Genomic DNA, 18,772 nt, shown 5'->3' with positions numbered 1-18,772 from the left:
CCCACGGTTACTGCACCCGTCCCCAACCGCTGGCCGCCCGACTCTCGGGAGACGTCCTGCAGCTAGAGGGCTGAGGGCGCGTATGCCGCGCCCGTCGAGCCCTAACGGCTCCCCTCGCACGAGGGCGCAGAGGGTAGAGCGGCTCTCACTTGCCCATAGGGCTCCCCCCAGTCTCAGATCTGGCCGGGTACGGGCAGCCGCGGCGAGCCGGCCGAGGCGCAGCCTCCCTTCTCTCCGCACTGGCGGAGCCCGGCGCCGGAGGGTGAACTCCAGGAGAAGGGACTCCCCTGTGCGCGCTGCCTGTGCCCATCCCCGCTCCCTTCCGTGTGTCTCCTCTTCTGGTCACTGGGACTGATGAATTAATCACGATGTGGCTGCTGTTAATGCATTTATGTGGAGCGGACTGTGCCACCGGCTTGAGGCGTACCGCGGCGGGGTGAGGGTGTGAGGAGAGAGACGGCCCCTCCGTTCCGCTTCTCCGTTCCGGCGCGGAGCCGCGGCTGTACCGTTCTCCATGGCTTCAAAGGAGGTAATGGGAATCGGGAGTCGATCCCGGTTTTCCCGGTAGTCAGGAAAGGGGGCAGGGCTGTGGGTGCTGGGGTGTGGAGGGAGCACGGCGGCGCTGTCAGGGCAGTCTTAACTTGCTGGGAGGGGGAAGAGAAATTCACGGGTTGTGTGGGTGTGTTCGCGTTCCGTTTATGTCCCCCCAATTCCGGCCCGTGGATTAAAAATTGCTCTCTTGGCGTAACTGTGCGGGTGCCAGGCTCACTTTTGTCGCCGCTGACACTATCGAAAACGTTGTGGCTTCAGCAGTAACAACAGAGAGCCCCCTCCCTCCGCCGGACAGCCGGGTCACCCGCGCCTTGTGAGAAACTAAATGCTGATAATCCATTTGCTTCGTCTTCCCCGCCTACGCGAGGGTGAGGAAGACTTGCTAATTAATTTACATACGAGGGAATGAGCTCTGAAGGAAGGAAAAAATACCCCGTTTCACCTGCTCCGCCGAGACTTGTCATCTGAATCTGGAGGAGAGCTATAAATCATGTAAAGTGTTCGCGGTGGAGTCGGCTTCTGAGAGCTGTAGGATTATGTACCCAAATGCTGAATTTATATTTCCCACTAGGAAAAGACTGAAACTCAGGTCAGATATAAACGACATCATTTCATTTAAAACTAATCTGTAGTTATTTATTGTAATTCTTGGGGGAATTTTTCTTCTCTCCTGATTAAATAGCAAGTAGTGATTTGCACATTATAGGCTGAAATCTCTACCAGAGTTGGAAGTGTTTGACAGTATAATGATGATGCCTTAGAATCACATATGTCCTCTTATTTTTGCTGCACGTGGAAAGACTGATAATAACCAGGCTGTTGAATTTTACTTTCAGGTTTTAGTCTGTACAAAGCCTTGTTTTCTGAGATATAGAATAGAGGAAACTTGGACTAGGGAGACCACAACTTCCACTGAAAATGCTGACTTGCCTATGAACAGCAACTAAAATCTGTGTGAGATCTACTTTGATTATTTCCATGCTTTCAGGGGAAAAAAAAAAAAAACCAAAAAACCAAACCACAAGCAGCAAACACACAACACCTTTAAATGTGATAGGCTGTTTCCAAGAATTTTGCTTACTGCCTCTAAGGCTATATTCTAGCAGTTCTTGACACCTGACTGTTAAATGAGCTGAGCTAGGGAGAACTACTGTTCATTAAGGTGTTTGTGTTCAGGGGTATTTATTCCTGAGGCAAGTGTTTTTCTGTAAATTAGGAAATGGGAGTTTTAGGCTAAGATCATGGTTTCATATCGTAGAAATTATTAGTATTTTGGTTTTATGACCTCAGTGTATTTTTGTATGGTTGATTAATTTTGTTGCTAGCAAAACTCGACTGAAGCTTTGTCATTTCAGAGGGACCTAATTTAGATTGAGGTTAATTGCTTTAGTAGTTTAACATGGTTTTGGTAATACTGTACGAGGCAGATATTATTAAGTTCTTTTGTTCCAATTATGAAAAATATTGCTTTCTGATTGAAAAGATGTTGTGTGTTATAAATGGAGCCTGTACATTGCATTAAGTCATCAGGATAAGGGAATTAAGGAGTTTGTGTTCTTCAGCAGCACATGTGATTTGCAAGTTTTTCAAGTTGTGAACTTACTGCAAAAGTGTGCATATGTGTGTGGCGAAAGAGGGTTGTACTAGTAAATTAAACTAATAATAAACCAGCAATATATGAGGTAAGCAAGAACATATGATCTAGGTTAGCCACTCAATATGCTTATTCTGAAAACTGTAGTAGTTTTCATATCACTATTGTACAGCAACAAAATAATGGAGTCAAAAATAAGCACAAGCTGGAAATGGGCAAAAATTCAAAAGGAGACAGGTCAGAACAGAAGAAGAAACATTTAGAAATGGAGCCTTTCATTGAAATCCAAGACTGCATGTCACTGTTGAATTAAAACATGCTCATATATACAGCAATTTATGACACTTAAGGTGGAAGCCTCAGTCTAGCCTGTAACAAACTAATGAAAAGAGATTCTGTTGTTGAGGGTTTGGCTTATCACAGAAAAAGAGGTCAAATGACAGTCACTAAGGGTGAACTTCATTGGCTTTATCTTTGAACCTGGAACAGGAGAGCAATTTTTAATTTTTTTTTTCCTTCTCCTGTTCTTCTGTAATGAGCAACAGTCCGTGATGTGGCCAAAGTACAATAAATGGTGGACATCTGTTGGTCTGAGGTACCACTGTAATAAAAAATACTTTTTCCTGTGTAACTGACAATGTTCTCACCAATGCTTTGACTATGTAGATCACATGTGGGTAAACATGAAAGTTCTGAAATATTAAGCATTTGAACAATTTCTGTCATTGCTTAAGGTTCAGTCCAGTGTACATTTTTAAGTGAAATTTGGGGTTGGCTGCCAAAGTGTGAATCAAGTTACACTGGAAAAGCATTTGCTTCTTTTCTAATCTACAATGAAATAATATTTGACAGATAGCAGAACACAGGGATCTGTTTTTACAGTCACCAGATTGTATTGGAGATACAGTGATGATTGTGTTTAATACAGGGATTGTGGGCTTGGTAACTTCAGTGAATGACATACCCAGCTACCATTTTAACAGTTGCAACAGGTCAAAAATGCTTTTTCTGTCATGAAACTATAGTGCTGTGTGTTTCTTGATAGACATAGCTTTGAAAGGAGCTGAATGGAGAAGAGTTAGCTGTCTGCAGCACTGCTTTATGTCCTCTTAATGCCATTCAAATAACTATGTGGCAACTGGTCCCTATCTGTAGTCATATGACTATGACCTCTCTTTTTTTCTGTAGTTGTTTTTGAACTACACACTGCCATAAGAAAACTTCTGAATGGGTTGTTCAATGATTAACATAAACATAGTATGTTACAAGGGGTGTTGGTAGATGTATGTCCTAACAGAGTCTTACACGAAGTTTTCAGCTAGCAACATCAATCTAGGAAGGATAGTGCCAGCATTTAAGGCATATATACATAGAGTACAATTCAATTTCTGGGTTTGGCTGTTTATTTGCTAAGCAGGAATCCATTAAACTGGTAATGAGAACAAATATTTAATGAAGACCTAAAGAGTCAACATCTTTTCAGTAGGTTTGCAATGCACTGCTCTGTTTAGTTGCTGATTAAATCTTTTGATCTCAAGAACAACTGCTAGTCATCTGTTTTGATGCAGTATTCTATAAAAACATAAGAGCTATGTTTTTGTGTAAACTAGAGGGGCAGGTGCTTACTTACGGGACTGTTTTCTGTTAAAGATAAAACACTCTCAAAGCCCCAGCTGAATTTCAGAGGGAATAGTGGGAACAAAAAGACTGGGAAGGGCAGGAGCAGAGGAGAGAGCAGTTCTTCATTGCAGTAATTTGATCTTACTGAGCTAGACAGCAATCTTATCTAATCCCAGTCATATTGTTACCACAGTCTACCTTAAAGCCAGTTAAGTACTTTGCTCTGTTGATCATTCTCTGTTGATCTTTTTTTCTGAATGCTTAGAACTTCCAGCCTAAATATATTCTTTGATATCTAGTTTTTAATATCTCAATGCTCTTATTTAAAAAACAACTCTATGTTTGGTGTGTATCCCTCAATTAATTATAGACATTGATCATGTGCCTTCCTCAGAGCATGTGCCTTGTAGTCTGTCTAGTAAGCAAAATAAATAGGAAGGTACAGAGCCTAGTAACTTGAATTCTGAATGCACGTCACCTGCATCAAAACCCTTGTAGCTGAAGTGTTTCCTCAAAGTCCTGAATAATAATGCTGGTGCTCTGCTTGGTCTACTGAAAATACTTTATCAGATATTGGTGAAGATCAAGTTTGTCTTAGAGGTATGTAAGGTTGGATTAATTTCTTACAGTAAACTAGACACGAGTGTGTAATTTCTCTTTTCCTTTTGCTCTCAAATGATAAGACTCCACTAATCACAGAAATTGTGCTATTTGTCATCATGTGGTTGATCAATGTTTTCCCATTTCTGTCCATCCATTTCTGTCTTTCCATTGCTTCTGTAAGTTAACTAGAGCCTCCTCTGTATCATGAGTGCTTCCTACAAGTAATTTTTGTCAAAACATCTTTACTTTTTGCCAGATTCACAGACAAGACATAAGATGAGTCTGAAGAAGGACTTCAAATATGTCAGTGTTAGTCAGTTTTATATCTGCTTCACTTTTGTGTTACACTCTATCTTTTCCATCTCAGTGATACACAGCTGGGTGATACACATTCTTTACTGAAATACGGAGAGATTGGACTCTGGATTTTCATTGCCTTAATATTTGGTTTTAAAAGTTATCTTATTTGTTCTAGACTAATATGTCTTTTAAAAGTTATGTTGAAAGTTATTGTTAATTACCTTTTAATTTTAAAAAAGGACCCCCCAACTCTTCATACATTGAAGTCAGGGTAACAATTGCCTAGGTGACTTATCTCTTCTTGCGCTTTAGAATCGTGTTTTCTACTCTCCAATATACTTTCCATTTTGATATTATTTTTTTTCTACTCACTGTTTAAAAGGAGTAGGGTCCTGCAGGTTTCTGCTGATAGTACTAGGTCCTTTGTAAATTCCCTAACCTGTGGCAAATCCATTAATAATCCAGGGAGGATGCATGATTTAATAGATCAAAAGTCATTGTGCCGTAGTGGTTGAGAACAGGGCACAAATCCAATTACTTTTGTTTGACACTGTCCCAAATGACATCCTGACCTCCAAACTGGTAAAATATGGGTTTGATGGATGGACCACTCGGTGGATAAAGAACTGGTTTGATGGCCACACCCAAAGAGTGTCTCTCAGTGGTCAATGTCCAAGTGGAGTCCCTCAAGTATCAGTACTGGGTTAGGTCTTGTTTAACATCTCTGTTGGTGACATGGACAGTGGCATTGAGCGCAGCCTCAGCAAGTTCACTGACGACACCAAGCTGTGTGGTACAGCAGACACACTGGAGAGAAGGGATGCAATCCAGAGGGACCTTGACAGGCTGGAGAGGTGGGCCCATGCCAGTCTCATGAAGTTCAACAAGACCAAGTGCAGGGTCCTGCATCTGGGTCAGGGCAATCTCAGGCACCGATACAGGCCGGGCAGTGACTGGCTTAAGAGCAGCCCTGAAGAAAAGGACTTGGGAGTGCTGGTGGTTGAGAAGCTCAGTATGAGCCATTGGTGTACACTTGCAGCCCAGAAAGTAAATCACATCCTGGGCTGCATCAAGAGAAGTATGGCCAGCAGGTCAAGGGACGTGATTCTGCCCCTCTACACAGCTTTTGTGAGACTCCATGTTGAGTATTCCATCCAATTCTGGAGCCCCTATTACAGGAGAGATACAGATGTGCTAGAATGCATCCAGAGAAGGGCCATGAGGATGATTAGAGGGCACCTCTTCTATGATGAAAGACTGAGAGAGTTGGAACTGTTCGGTTTGGAGAAGAGAAGGCTCTGAGGAGACCTTATTGTGGCATTCCAATATCTGAAGGGGGCCTACAAGAAGGCTGGGGAGGGACTTTTCAGGGTGTTGGGTAGTGATAGGACTAGGGAGAATGGATCCAAGCTAGAGGAGGGGAGATTTAGATTAGACATTAGGAAGTGCTTCACCATAGGGGTGGTGAGACACTGGAACAGTTGCCCAGGGAGGTGGTGGAAGCCCCAGCCCTGGAGGTTTTTAAGGCCAGCTGGATGTGGTGCTGGGCAACCTGGTATAATGTGAGGTGTAGCTGTCCATAGCAGGGGGGTTTGGAACTAGATGATCCTTGGGGTCACTTCCAACCCTGACAATTCTGTGATTCTGTAGCAGCTTGAGATCATCCTGCTCAAAGCAGTGTCCCCCAGACCATGTGGCCAAGGGTTGTCTCCAGTTGGGTTTTTAATATCTGCAAGGATGAGTACTTTACAAGTTGCTCACTAGGCAAACTGTTTCAGTGTGGTACAATCCTCACATGAAATATGTTTTTCATGTGTTCAAATGGAGTATCTTGTGTTTCTGTGTATGCTTTCTGCCTCTTGTCCCTTCACTAGATGCTACAGAGAAGAGTCTGTCTGTATCTTCTATTCTTCCTCCCATCAGGTTTTTATACATACTGACAAGATATTTCCTGAACCTCTCCAGGCTAAACAATCCCAGTTCTTCCAGCTTCTCTTCAGATGACAGATACTCCAATCTTGTGTCATCTCTGTGGCCCTTTAATGGATGCACCCCAGTATATCCATTTCCTTCATGTACTAGAGAGCTCAGAACTGGTCACAGTACTCTGGAAGTGTGACCTCACAGGTGCTGAGGGTAAGGATCGCCTGCTGGCAGTGCTTTTCCTAATGCAGCTCAGGAGGGTGTTTGCCTTCACTGCTGCAGGAGCACTTTGCTGGCTCATGTTCAACTCCTTGTCCACTAGGACCCTTCACATTCTCTTCTGCCTAATTGCTTTCCACCTGATTGATGCCTAGCCTTTTACTATTGCTTAGGGTTATTCCTTTCTGGGTGAGCAATGTGCATTTCTTTTTGCTGTACTTCATTTCTCCAGCCTGTTGAGGTCCCTCTGGCAGCAGAACTACTCCCAGTTTTGTATGGTCTGCCACCTTGCTGAGGGTGCACTATGTCCCATTGTTCAGGTTATTAATGAAAATATTAAACAGCATTGGCCCCAATATCAACCCTTTGGGCTTCACCATTAGTAGCTAACCTCCATCTGAATTTTGTGGCACTGGTCAGAATCCTTCAATTAGCAATTCTGCCAGTTTTCCTTTCACCTTGCTTCCGTACTTCATCAGTAACAATGCAAATTACTACTGCTATGGCCAGGACAATTAACAGATAAAAATGTCTTTCCACTATATTTTCTTGTCCTGATTTAGTAACACTGCCTCATGTACACAGACACTTAATTGACAATTGTCCTTTTGTCTATGTTGTAGTGTACGAGTGTGAATTACCCATACCATGTGTTTGACACAGGGAAGGCAGTATTACTTTTTATATCACAAAAATATTGCCTTTTTTTGTTTCATTAGTTATTTCCCCTTCTCATTTTTAAGGGAGAAAGACTCCCCTGAGCTTGATATAGTTATGGACGTTTTGAGATGTGTAGTCTTGAAATTGATTGTGAGATGGGGGTGAATTAATTAGGCCATAGCTGAAGTCCATGAAGCCTAAACATCCTTTCATTTGGTTAAAGCAATTCTGCGTCTTATGTTAGAGAAATGCAAGGGCTTTTAAAAGAATGCTTGCTTCAGGTGGAAAGCAAACAACAAAACCAAAAACCAACAACCAAAAAAACAAATAAAACAACTGTGAGAAAAACCATGTTTCTATTCCACATTTCTGCTTGCTATGGCACCCTCACCTGCTTCTGCTATGCCAGCAGCAGCAAGAAGAGACACTAGGCTACCCTTGTTGTAAGAAAAGCTTAAGATTTCTAGGGTCATAGTGCTTTCTTTAAGCTTGGTCTAGGATCAAGCTGGTTTGTCTCAGAAAAATTTATTCAATACTGCTTGGAGGAGTTTTCTGGTGGCTTATCAAGTCACTGGCGAATTTGCTTTTAGCTAAAATGCTGTATTTTCTTTGTGTGTGCATAGAAGAGTGGGGAAAAGAATCCTTTTCTGTAAATTGAAAACCTTCATTTGATGAATACTGCAAAAGGTAATACTTAGCATACTGAAATGGCTGATTCTCTTTTTTCTCCTCTTTGAGAAGAAGATACAGTGTCCTAGGGACACAGTGATGAGCTAACTATACTTTCAACTTAATACCTTCACACTGATTTTGAGAAGCACTCTAGTCCTTGCAAATCGATTCTGAATTCATATCCTGTTGGAACTCTATTAAAATAGTGAAGAATTTTGCTTCTCTATGTGATTCTGAGGCATCTCAGGAAGCCTCCAGAGTTTGGAGAAAAGTAGATCTTGGCATTTAAGCTGCAGTGAACAGGGGGAAATGAAAAAACTGCTCAGGGACACTTGTGCAGGTACACAGCTCTAGCCCTTACCTCTATTTCTAAAATCACTATGAATGCATATGTTTACCATCAGAATGTCAGAAAAATAATTGCTTTTGTGTTTTCTTCTTTTTGTTGTCTAAAATTTACACACTGTACATCTGTTTGACTTGGAAAGGGTGAGTGTATCCTCTTCAGCTGGTGCTGTAAAAAGTGCAGGTATAGTTATTAGGTAAAATGTTACACATTACCTGCAGAACAATGGAGACAATTGTTTAATATTTTTACATTACTCTGATTCTTCAGAGTGCTAAGCAACCATCTTGTGCATTACATTTCAGTGCTTTCAAGTAAGGTCTTACCTTTTTGTTACATTAAAAAAGTGTTTAAAAGGAAAAGGTTATGCCTAATTAAACTTTGTGTAAACCTCAGGCGAAAGACTTTCCTTTTGTTTTCAGGGATCTGCCATAGAAAATGTGTTCTAAGATTGCATTTATTTGCAGTAGGATCTTAGTAGACATCTGAAAAAAAAATAAATTGAAGCCAAATAATAAAGATCTAGATTATAATGATAAATGCAAAATGCAAAGATACTGTTTTTTAAACATGAGTAAATAATCCAAATACTGAGTGTAACTATTTGATTTCTGGATACAGAAGAACTGAGCTACTTCTGTCCTTGTCATAATTTAGCATTTATATAGTGCTTACTAGGTACAAAACTCTATAGATATTAATGATCTTCATTACACCCTCTGAAGCAATTAGGCCAAATGAACAGTATAGGACAAATATATATTTGGATGGGAGTTTGAATTTTGGTAGAAATTTGTTTGAAGTGTATAAAGGGCAAGCTATATCCTTCAGTATCCAAAATCAGCTCTTAGAAGATACACTTTCATTTTTATCAACAAAGATATGGGGGTTCATTCTGAACACTTGAATAGCTGTGTATCTCTGATAAAGAAGTCTGGTCAGATGTAGTTTTTCATGCATTAATATGCTGGCTACTATACAGAAAAAAAAAAATTAAGGTTCATACAGAATAGGTCTTTACAATTTACAAACATGTCAGATTTATTTCCATTTTTGTGGAAAGGTGATTGCACAGGGAAAGAAGGAGCTTGGCTTTTCTGTCTCCACCCTCCTTGATTGACAGACTTTCCCTCCAGCAATCAGTTGACAGCAATCAGTTTGAGGATTATGTCTGGAAGGAAAGAGTTTACAGCTCTACTTCAACAGTAAGATTAAAAGGAAAGTAGCTGTCATCAGTTTCCTTGGCTTAACTGGTTAAAATCATAGCCATAAAAATGCCATATTACTCAACAAAGCTGTTCTGTGCATTTTATACAGTAGGAAGACTTTACTAAATAAAAAGCAGCCAAGCCTTGTAAACAGTATTTTTAAACACAAAAGACCAAAAAATTAACTTTGACTGGAAATTCAGAATTTGTTATTTATTCTTTCTAGAAAAACCAATTCTTTAAAATTAGCCTTACACAGATAGTGTAATTAAGTATTTTATTTTGTGACCTTATCATCTATGATGGAAACATAGATAATTCATAGGATAATAACATTCATGTCTTACAATTCTCAAGTGTCTTCCAGACTTGCCTCACATTAATTCCCTCACTGCTGGGTTTCCCATTGTACCATTTCTAAAGAAAAGTACTGTCAAATTTAAGATGGAAAATCATTTGCAGTTGTCAACTTTGACACTTTTTAGTGATAAATTGCTAAGATGCAACATGAAAATAAGCATTTCAGATTTTTTTTCCTAGGTTGCAACTGTTGGACATATTTTATCCCTAATCCCCAAACATCAGGTTCTGTCAATCTCAGAAAAATTGACTCTTCTTCCTTTGTTCCATGTACTACCTTTAGTTTATTCTGCAAATTAACAACTCCATTTAGTTAGATGCTGTTTTCTTGATTTTTTTTTAAATCTGTTTACTTAAGGTAGAGAATTTAATGTTATGGCTTTGATTTTGTTCTATACTATTAAATATTGAGTCTTCCAGTAGTTTTGGTAACCTGTTCATGACTTATTTTCTGGTTGTGATATTTTCCCCTCCTCTCCTATAGCAGATTAATGGAATATTCTTACAATGGAGACTTTTTTGTGCTTCTAGGGTTTTCTAAATTCAACTTCTGACATGTGCACTGGAGAATGAAGAAAAGGAAAAGGCTTGTTATTTTCATACTCTACTGCATTCTTATGTTAGCTCCAAATTTTTGAACCCTAAAGATCCATGCCTGCATACTGCAAAAAATCCCAAGAGATTAGGTCTCTTTAGCAGGTTAGAGAGTTGAATATTTTTGTTGTTTTCACTCTTTATTTAAACTTCCATAATTTTGCTAAAAGGGGTATTAAGTCATTTATTTAATCCTGTAATTATGATACCAATATCATAAATAATGCCAGTGATAGAAAACAGACATTTCAAAACTAAATTTCTCTTGAAAAGAGGACTCTTATGATAATTACACATGGAGTTTTAGAAAGCAGAACTTACATAAATCTTCACTAAAGTGTCATTCCTCAAAGTCAGATAATCACGTACCCAGAAAACAGCATTGTATCTCTCTTCTCTTCAATCCTTGTGTGGTCATATGCATGGAATATAGTGCTTTAATATTCTGAGAATCGTTCTGCTTTCCATCTGTAACAAACATGTTTCCTTTAATCAAATGGAAATGAATACAAATACAGAAGCATCAAACATATCTCTACTTTGCCTGGTGGGAGATACTTAAATTTGTGCTAGCTTGCACTAGAAGGAAACGCTATTGACGTGCTTTGGTTTTTTTTTTTTCTATGAAACCTCTAATACTGAGCGTGTAGAATTTCCACTTTAAAAAAATTAAGACAATATATATTGATAAAGGCAATTCGGCCAATTGTAAAATATTACTTTATTACTATAGCTAAGTATTGAAGTATAAAACTCCTCCATCTTGGCTTCTTAATGTCTAACATGTCTAATTTTGATGTTGAGTAAATACCTGCTTGGGTTTATTACATTCCTGTTTAAAGGGAATATTGAATATTGCAATCTAATCTGCAAGGTTGCAAGGAAAATGTTTTGCCTATTTGAAGTTTTATAAATTGGTGATTTTTCTTTAATGTCAAGGAAATATGTTTAGGAAGGCTGAGTGAGATAGGAAGGGCTGTAAGTGTGTTTCACTCCAAATAATTAAACTAACCTTTCTATGGCCCATTCAGCATTATTTAGACCAGTACGGCAGAAGAGAGTCCTGATTATAAGATTTTTCTTCTTCACTTTAATGCATGTTGCAGCTATTTTTCACAAGAGGCTTTATTCTGTGTTGAAGAAGGAGGAACATTTAGTGTAATTTAGTCACATTTTCACTTCAGATACAGTTTTTACATTCAATTTTTTATTTCTTGTTCATTTGTCTCCTGTTGATTTTAAGGGTGTTGAGGTTGTTGGTTTTTTTCCTGTCTTCATGTTTAAAGAATCTTGTCCATATATTCATGCACTGGTTAGGCCACACCTTGAGTACTGTGTCCAGTTCTGGGCCCCTCACTTTAGGAAAGATATTGACTTGCTGGAACATGTCCAGAGAAGGGCAACAAAGTTGGTGAAGGGTTTAGAACACAAGCCCTATAAGGAGAGACTGAAGGAGCTGGGGTTGCTTAGCCTGGAGAAGAGAAGGCTGAGGGGAGACCTTATTGCTCTCTACAACTACCTGTAGGGAGGTTGTAGACAGGCAGAGGTTGGTCTCTTCTCCCAGGCACCCAGCACCAGAGCAAGAGGACACAGTCTCAAGCTGCACCTGGGGAGGTTTAGGCTGGAGATTAGGAAGAAGTTCTACACAGAAAGAGTGATTGCCCATTGGAATGGGCTGCCTGGGGAGGTGGTGGAGTCACCATCACTGGAGGTGTTCAGGAGGAGACTTGATAGGATGCTTGGTTGCATGGTTTAGTTGATTAGGTGGTGTTGGATAATAGGTTGGATGTGATGATCTTGAAGGTCTCTTCCAACCTGATTTATTCTGTTCTGTTCTATTCTATTCCATTCTACTCTATGTACTTCAATACATCTTCAAATGCTTTTTCCTAAAGTTTCTTGCAAGTGAACAAGTAAATTGCTTTGCTCTAATTAGTTTTTTGTCTTGTTTTCCACTGAAGGCAGGTAATAGACTTCCTTTATGCTACTAATTGAAAAACAATGGTTTATAATCATCACATTTCACTGGATACTTCAGCATGAATACTTGCAAACATAGCAGTAGTTCTGCTGAAATCTATATAGCTGCATGTGGTTGAAGGTAAGGATGCTTAAGTTGAGCTCACATTAAGTACTTTTGAGAGGAGTCTTTGTTTAATACTGGGATATGTTCTGTATATTCAGTTAATAGTTAAGTGAGACAAACTTTTGTTGTTGTTTTAAAGCTCATGGCATCTCATATTTTGATAAAGGACCTCAGCAGAAGTGAAAAATTGATGTACTGAGAATTATTTTTGCATTTTAAGAATGTTTTAAGGAGCTGGTATAGGGAAAACTTCTAATGAGTTTTAGGTGATGTTTGGATTGTGGTATTGAAAGAAAGGCTTCCAGCTTTGCAAATTATGCTAAATTGAGAGGAACAATACAGTCACATTTTGTACAAAAGAACTTGGATTAATTGAGTATTCAGGCTAATAACTGTCATATGTAGTTAAGTGTAAATATGTAATATTACTCTGGGGCAAGATTAAAATGGAGGGTGCCTACTGAATGGAAAAAAACTTGGAGTGTGCTGCTCAGCAGAAGGACAGAAGAACCTGTTAGAATACCTGGTGTATAAAGAATTGTTTATGTACAGCTGTTCTCTAGCTGGGGGGAAATTAAAGGAATAGATACATGCATAAATAAGTTGAAGTCATAGAAATTTGTGGACCCGTGTATATATTGGAACATTCAGAATTAAACTGAACTTTGAAATCATGTGAAGCCAATAGATAGGTAATGCCTCTTCCTTGACTCCATTCAGTGTCTTTCACTGTATGGACACTTTATTTCTTGAGAAATATGTCTAACCATGTATCAGTGTACTTTAGATCTAATTTGGTTTAATATTCTTGAATTTTCTTATCTGGCAAATTAAGGTGTACTCTGTGCTTGTTTGAGAATACTTATTTCATGTACTCAGTTTACAGATTTGCATTATCTCCCAGTGAAAGTGAGAGGTTAAAGACAGGTTAAAAACACTGTTGTACCTTCTTGACAAATAGCAGATTTAACCTGCTACACATAAAACTTATTTTGAAGAGGATAGTAGAGAGTAAATAGATCAAAATAAAATAAATTAAAAATCAGATGTACTGTTTCTTTCTTAGGGGGAGCAAAGAATATCAAACCCATTTAACAATAGGGTGGACAGGTAGATGTCTATTTTAATGGAGTCTGGGTAAGAGGAATGCCTGGGATTTATCCAGCAATAAATCAGGTTCTATCCTGCTCTTCTAGTCTGTGCTTACTGGATTTGTCACTATGTAGTAATCCAGTTTCTCCATATGACACGAATATGAAAGAGGGCTGTCTACCCAGTGCCATATATTTTCCTGCCCACTGCTCTTGCAGCCCAAAAAGTGCTTATACATTACACTCCATTTCTAAGTATGGCCTTATTTGCCCTTCAGATTCTGCATTTGGCACAGAAAATACAATAACTGAGAGTCTGGTTTGCATTTCCTGGGCTTGACTTTATTGGTGAATCAAAAAGATGGGGCTCAGATTGCAAGTGAAAAAGCTGAGCTTTCTGCTGTAAATAATCAGCAGTTGGCCAGCAGCTCTGGGTGGAAGGGCTCAACTGTAGAGCTTTGCTGTGAAAAGCTAGTGTTTTATCATCCATATAATTGGTATCTGAAATCCATCTGCAGCCATGTGTCAACAGATAACTGAGATCAGAAATTAACAGTCTCTAGCAGTGATAGCCAATTCCTGGAGAAAAGTGTAGATGCTATAAGAATGTGATCATGCTGCATTGCTGATGAGCCAGTGTCAGAAGTCAATGGGAAGGACTGAGCCTTAAACAAAGGTTTTAGCCTCAGAGCCTTCACCAGATATATGCTGTTTAATTATATGCTTTGGGCCTAACCTCAATATCTTTCCTTTAGAATAGCATAGAATAAAGAAAAGAAATTGCAAAATGTCCATGGTGCAAAGGAGCAATTCTGACTCTGGCATTACAAAATTGGAGACATCCAAAATTAACCTTGTGATGTCAATCTTGTGTGTCCTTCATACCCAATTCTTTAACATTAGAAAGTGGAGGGTTTGGCTGTAACGGGTGCTCATCTTTTTCCTTGTTCTTCATTTGATGTACTCTTAAATGAATGCTATGCTCAGTCATTTCTGAGGGTAGTGTAAGGAAGTAACAGCCTAATATTCTTGGTATTTGCTTTTAAGCAGCCAGGTCACTTTTATCTCTCCTTCTCTTCCCCTGCATGCTCTAAACATCACCCTGCCATTGTAATTCTTAAAGGGATACCTTTATTTTTAAGCTTTTATGTATTGTCTTCATGTATATGCTGTCTTTACCCTCTATCTGTCAGAAAGATTAATGTGAGAGTAGAGTATTAGCGTAGTGTAGCACAGGATTGTATTAGTTATCTCTTGTCTCTCAGCAAAGGACCCTTATTCCTTTAGTGTATGTTTTGTTTGAATTTGTTGACAGTAAGAGTAGGATCCCAATGAAAAAAAAAAAAAATCTCTCTGTAAAGGTAGCAAAGGAACAAATCCATATAACAGAAATGTCACAGAAGAGTGGTCATAGTTTTTATTGCCTGCATCTTTAGAGTTAAAAGCAGAAATAGTTTCAGTCATTTAGTGTGATCTTGGACACTACAATCCGTAGTTGAGAGTAGTTGTGTATGTGGACAGAGAGGAAAATAGTAAAAGCAGTTTTGTATTTAAGGGCATATACTGTTTGAATTCTTCCCTGAGCAAGCATGAAGTCACTACTTTTCACACTTAGGTAGGATGACAGAGTAATTTAAATTCTATGTAACAATGCTAGCTAAGGCTGGTGTGCCACCACCTTTGAAGCACCAAAACAAACATAAGTCACTCAGTAAAATAACAGCACATGTATCTGAGAAGTTTTGCAGCAAGTGGCTGTGTGACGTTTCACATCAACTGGATGGTTTAAGCCATAACAAGCATGAACTAAATTTTCCACAGGATGAAGTAATTTGAAAAGTCACCCAGGTTTTTAGAAGCATTTTAAGATTTATAGTTTGTAACTGAAGCTATTCCGAATTACAGATTAATTACCAAATTGCAGAAACAGTGTATATTAAGGGATTGCCATAGTTCTCAGGTGGTATTTAAGTCCTCTATCTGCAGACAAGTGTGTATCCTGAAGTACCAACACTCTGTGCAACTATTACCACTGTGATTCAGAGCTTATGCACTAATTCATCTAGCAAGAAAATTTTTGGAAGATGATCTGACTGGAGCCAATGCTGCTGTTGTGCATAGACCATCCTTCATGCTACTTGAAGCATCCAAATTAAATCAACTGGCCACAGGGACTATGTTTATACTGTTCCACTCTGTACCCACACAGCAGATGCCATCAGAGATTAAGGTGTTCAGAAGTTAGACCTTTTTTTTCTCTCTCTTTCCCCCCGCCTCCAGAAAGTTGTTTCTACTGCATTTGGTGGCTTTAGTTGTTTCTTAGGTCACTTGATCATAAGAATTCATGGTGAATTTCTTAACAGAGAAATTGAATCAACTTTGTGATTTATTATTCTTGTCCAGTGATGCCTGCACTGAAAAAGTGAAGTTTGTTGCTAATGTCACTTGGAAAAACTTATTTTGCCATTGCTAATAGAGACTGGTCTGATCGTAGATTTAGTCATGGGCAAAATCCTGACCCAAAATTCACCTTTGACACAAATATTAATTATTTTGTCAACCTAAGTAACTCACTCAGAAGCTTAGGAAGAATATATCTTGTGATACTGTACTCTTAATTAGCTGTGAAGCTTTCTCATCTGTTCTCTGAAACTTCTGATTATTTTATCACTTCTCATAACTTTGATCTCTGATTAAAATTAAATAATACTGTTGTTTTCTGAAATACTTCCTGCTTTGTAATTATTTCTAAGACCATCAAAGACCAGAATAAAGTTTATATTCTTGAAACTTAATTAAAATGTTATTTTACTGCAGAATATTAAGCATAACCTTCATGATCGGACTGTGCATATGAAACAACTCCTAATTAACCTACAGAAAAGAATCTCTTCACGTTTAAATAGAAATGAATATCTCAAGCTAGACAATTTCACCTTTGAATTTAAAGCTACTTTCCCTAAGCTTGTCTGTTTGTTCAAATGTTTTGACTTCTGGTGACTTTTTCCATTCACAAATCTGTTCGTTTTAATGGGAAATGTTCACAATATCCATGGATAATCACCCTGGACTGAGGTCAAATCAAGTAAGTCCTTGTGTCTGAACATAAACCATCAAAGTCATTAACCTTTTGTGTGTGTGTATTTGTGTGTGTGTATTTGTGTGTGTGTGTGTGTGTATATATTAGTGAGTGCACTAATGATTTCACACACATAGTACTCTAACATGGGATGCACTGAAGCTGAATGCATTTTGCAGCTTGTGAGCATACGTAGTAACTTCCTGTATATCTGGGGCTGTTTTTGTATTAGCTATCTTTTGTGCTGGTAGAAGATGCTAGTTTTAAACAAGCCCAGATGTGTACTGGAAGTATAATCCCATGATCTCTCCAGAGATAATGCTGTCTGAGAGCTATATAAAAATAACTCTTGAATGACTGAAAGTGGGGTTGCTTAGCCTGGAGAAGAGGAGGCTCAGGGGAGACTTTATTGTTCTTTACAACTACCTGAAGGGAGGTTGTAGACTGGCAGGGGCTGGTCTCTTCAGTCTCTTCTCCCAGGCAACCAGCACCAGAACAAGAGGACACAGTCTTAAGCTGTGACAGGGGAGGTTCAGACTGGATGTTAGGAGGAAATCCTACACAGAGGGAGTGATTGCCCATTGGAATGTGCTGCCTGGGGAGGTGGTGGAGTCACCATCATTGGAGGTGTTTAGGAGAAGACTGGATGGAGTTCTTGGTTGCATGGTTTAGTTGATTAGGTTGTGTTGGATGATAGGTTGGACGCAATGATCTTGAAGGTCTCTTCCAACCTGGTTTGGTCTATTCTATTCTACTCTATTTTTTTCCCTTTAATATACTTGCCTTTATGTACATTATTAATACTTCTTGTTTTGTTGTGTTTTTTTTTACCTATTGGTTTTGGTTGGGGGAGAGGAAATTCTCTGGAAATACTCCATAGCTAAACAAATACCACTAATGCCATACCTTCAGGGCAGGTAGAAAACAAGGTGAGACATAAGACCAAACTGTTTGATGAATTCTGTGTTAAATAATAGCTTCCAGTAAAGACTTTTTCCATTTAATTATATTCAGTTTGTGAATGTTGGAGGACACCTGTAGTCATCATTTAGCAGTGTCCAAGTTAGCCTACGTGGAGCATCTGGCACTAATTTATAAATAAAAGTGTGTCTTACAGTAGTATTCAGATTGAATCTTACGGGAATCGGATGATCTAAACTTCTTAAAGTTTCCTGTTAAACCTCTTTCAGGGCAAATTTAGGGAAAGGGAGGGTGATGCTTTGATATCTGTTTCTTTTTTACTATGTTCCTGCAACCATCTGTTCTTTTTAATTTAGTTTTATGCCAGAAAGTTCTTAGGGCAAAACTAGCTTTACGCAAAACACCATGTGCTTATTGCATCCCCATAAAAAAGTGTAGGATTTTTGCACAGGGGTAATATTTCTTGTTGCAAGTCTCAGGCTGGGGGGAAAAAAACTAACTGGTGGCTTTCTTATGACCATGTTTAATTGACTTATTTTTTAAAAAAACATGATTGATAATATGATTTTTAGCAAGTGGCAGTTGGTGCTGCAAAGAGCTCAAAGGCTTTTTGTCCTTACTTCTCTGATAAAAGATTTCATGTGTGAGGCTGCTGTTTGACAGCACGGCTTGCTGTAATATTTGCTATCTTACTTTTGCCTGTGGTGTAGTTTAGGTGCATCTTTAGACATTTGAGCAGGGTGCAGCCAAAATACTTGGGTTTGTGGAAATTAGCTTCTGTCATTTATTTATTTTCATATCATTAATGTTTACCTGTTTCAATACATATTTTACAGAAGACAACAGTTAACAATCAACAAAATATGCTAATTTAAGAAGCAATCACTGGAAACCAAAGATGTGGCATAAAGTTGGCAAATGGCATATTTCTAATTTTTAATTTC

The 18,772-nt window shown here is 38.8% G+C and overlaps 1 protein-coding gene across 1 annotated transcript in view; it reads left to right on the top strand.

Moving 5' to 3' along the window:
* The first annotated feature begins 473 nt into the window (after positions 1 to 473).
* LOC137441801 (heparan sulfate glucosamine 3-O-sulfotransferase 1-like) overlaps positions 474 to 18,772 on the top strand; it is a 43,524-nt gene continuing 25,225 nt past the window's right edge. The window contains exon 1 of the mRNA XM_068139612.1: positions 474 to 529. The gene's annotated coding sequence lies outside the window, so the exon portion shown is untranslated. The remainder of the gene's footprint in view (positions 530 to 18,772) is intronic.

Source organism: Melanerpes formicivorus, unplaced genomic scaffold, assembly GCF_026170545.1.
Source record: "Melanerpes formicivorus ecotype bairdi unplaced genomic scaffold, bMelFor1.0.p_v2 SCAF_6, whole genome shotgun sequence".
Taxonomy (NCBI): Eukaryota; Metazoa; Chordata; class Aves; order Piciformes; family Picidae; genus Melanerpes; species Melanerpes formicivorus.
Note: the sequence above shows the minus strand (reverse complement) of the source record. Positions and strands in the feature narration are given on the sequence as shown.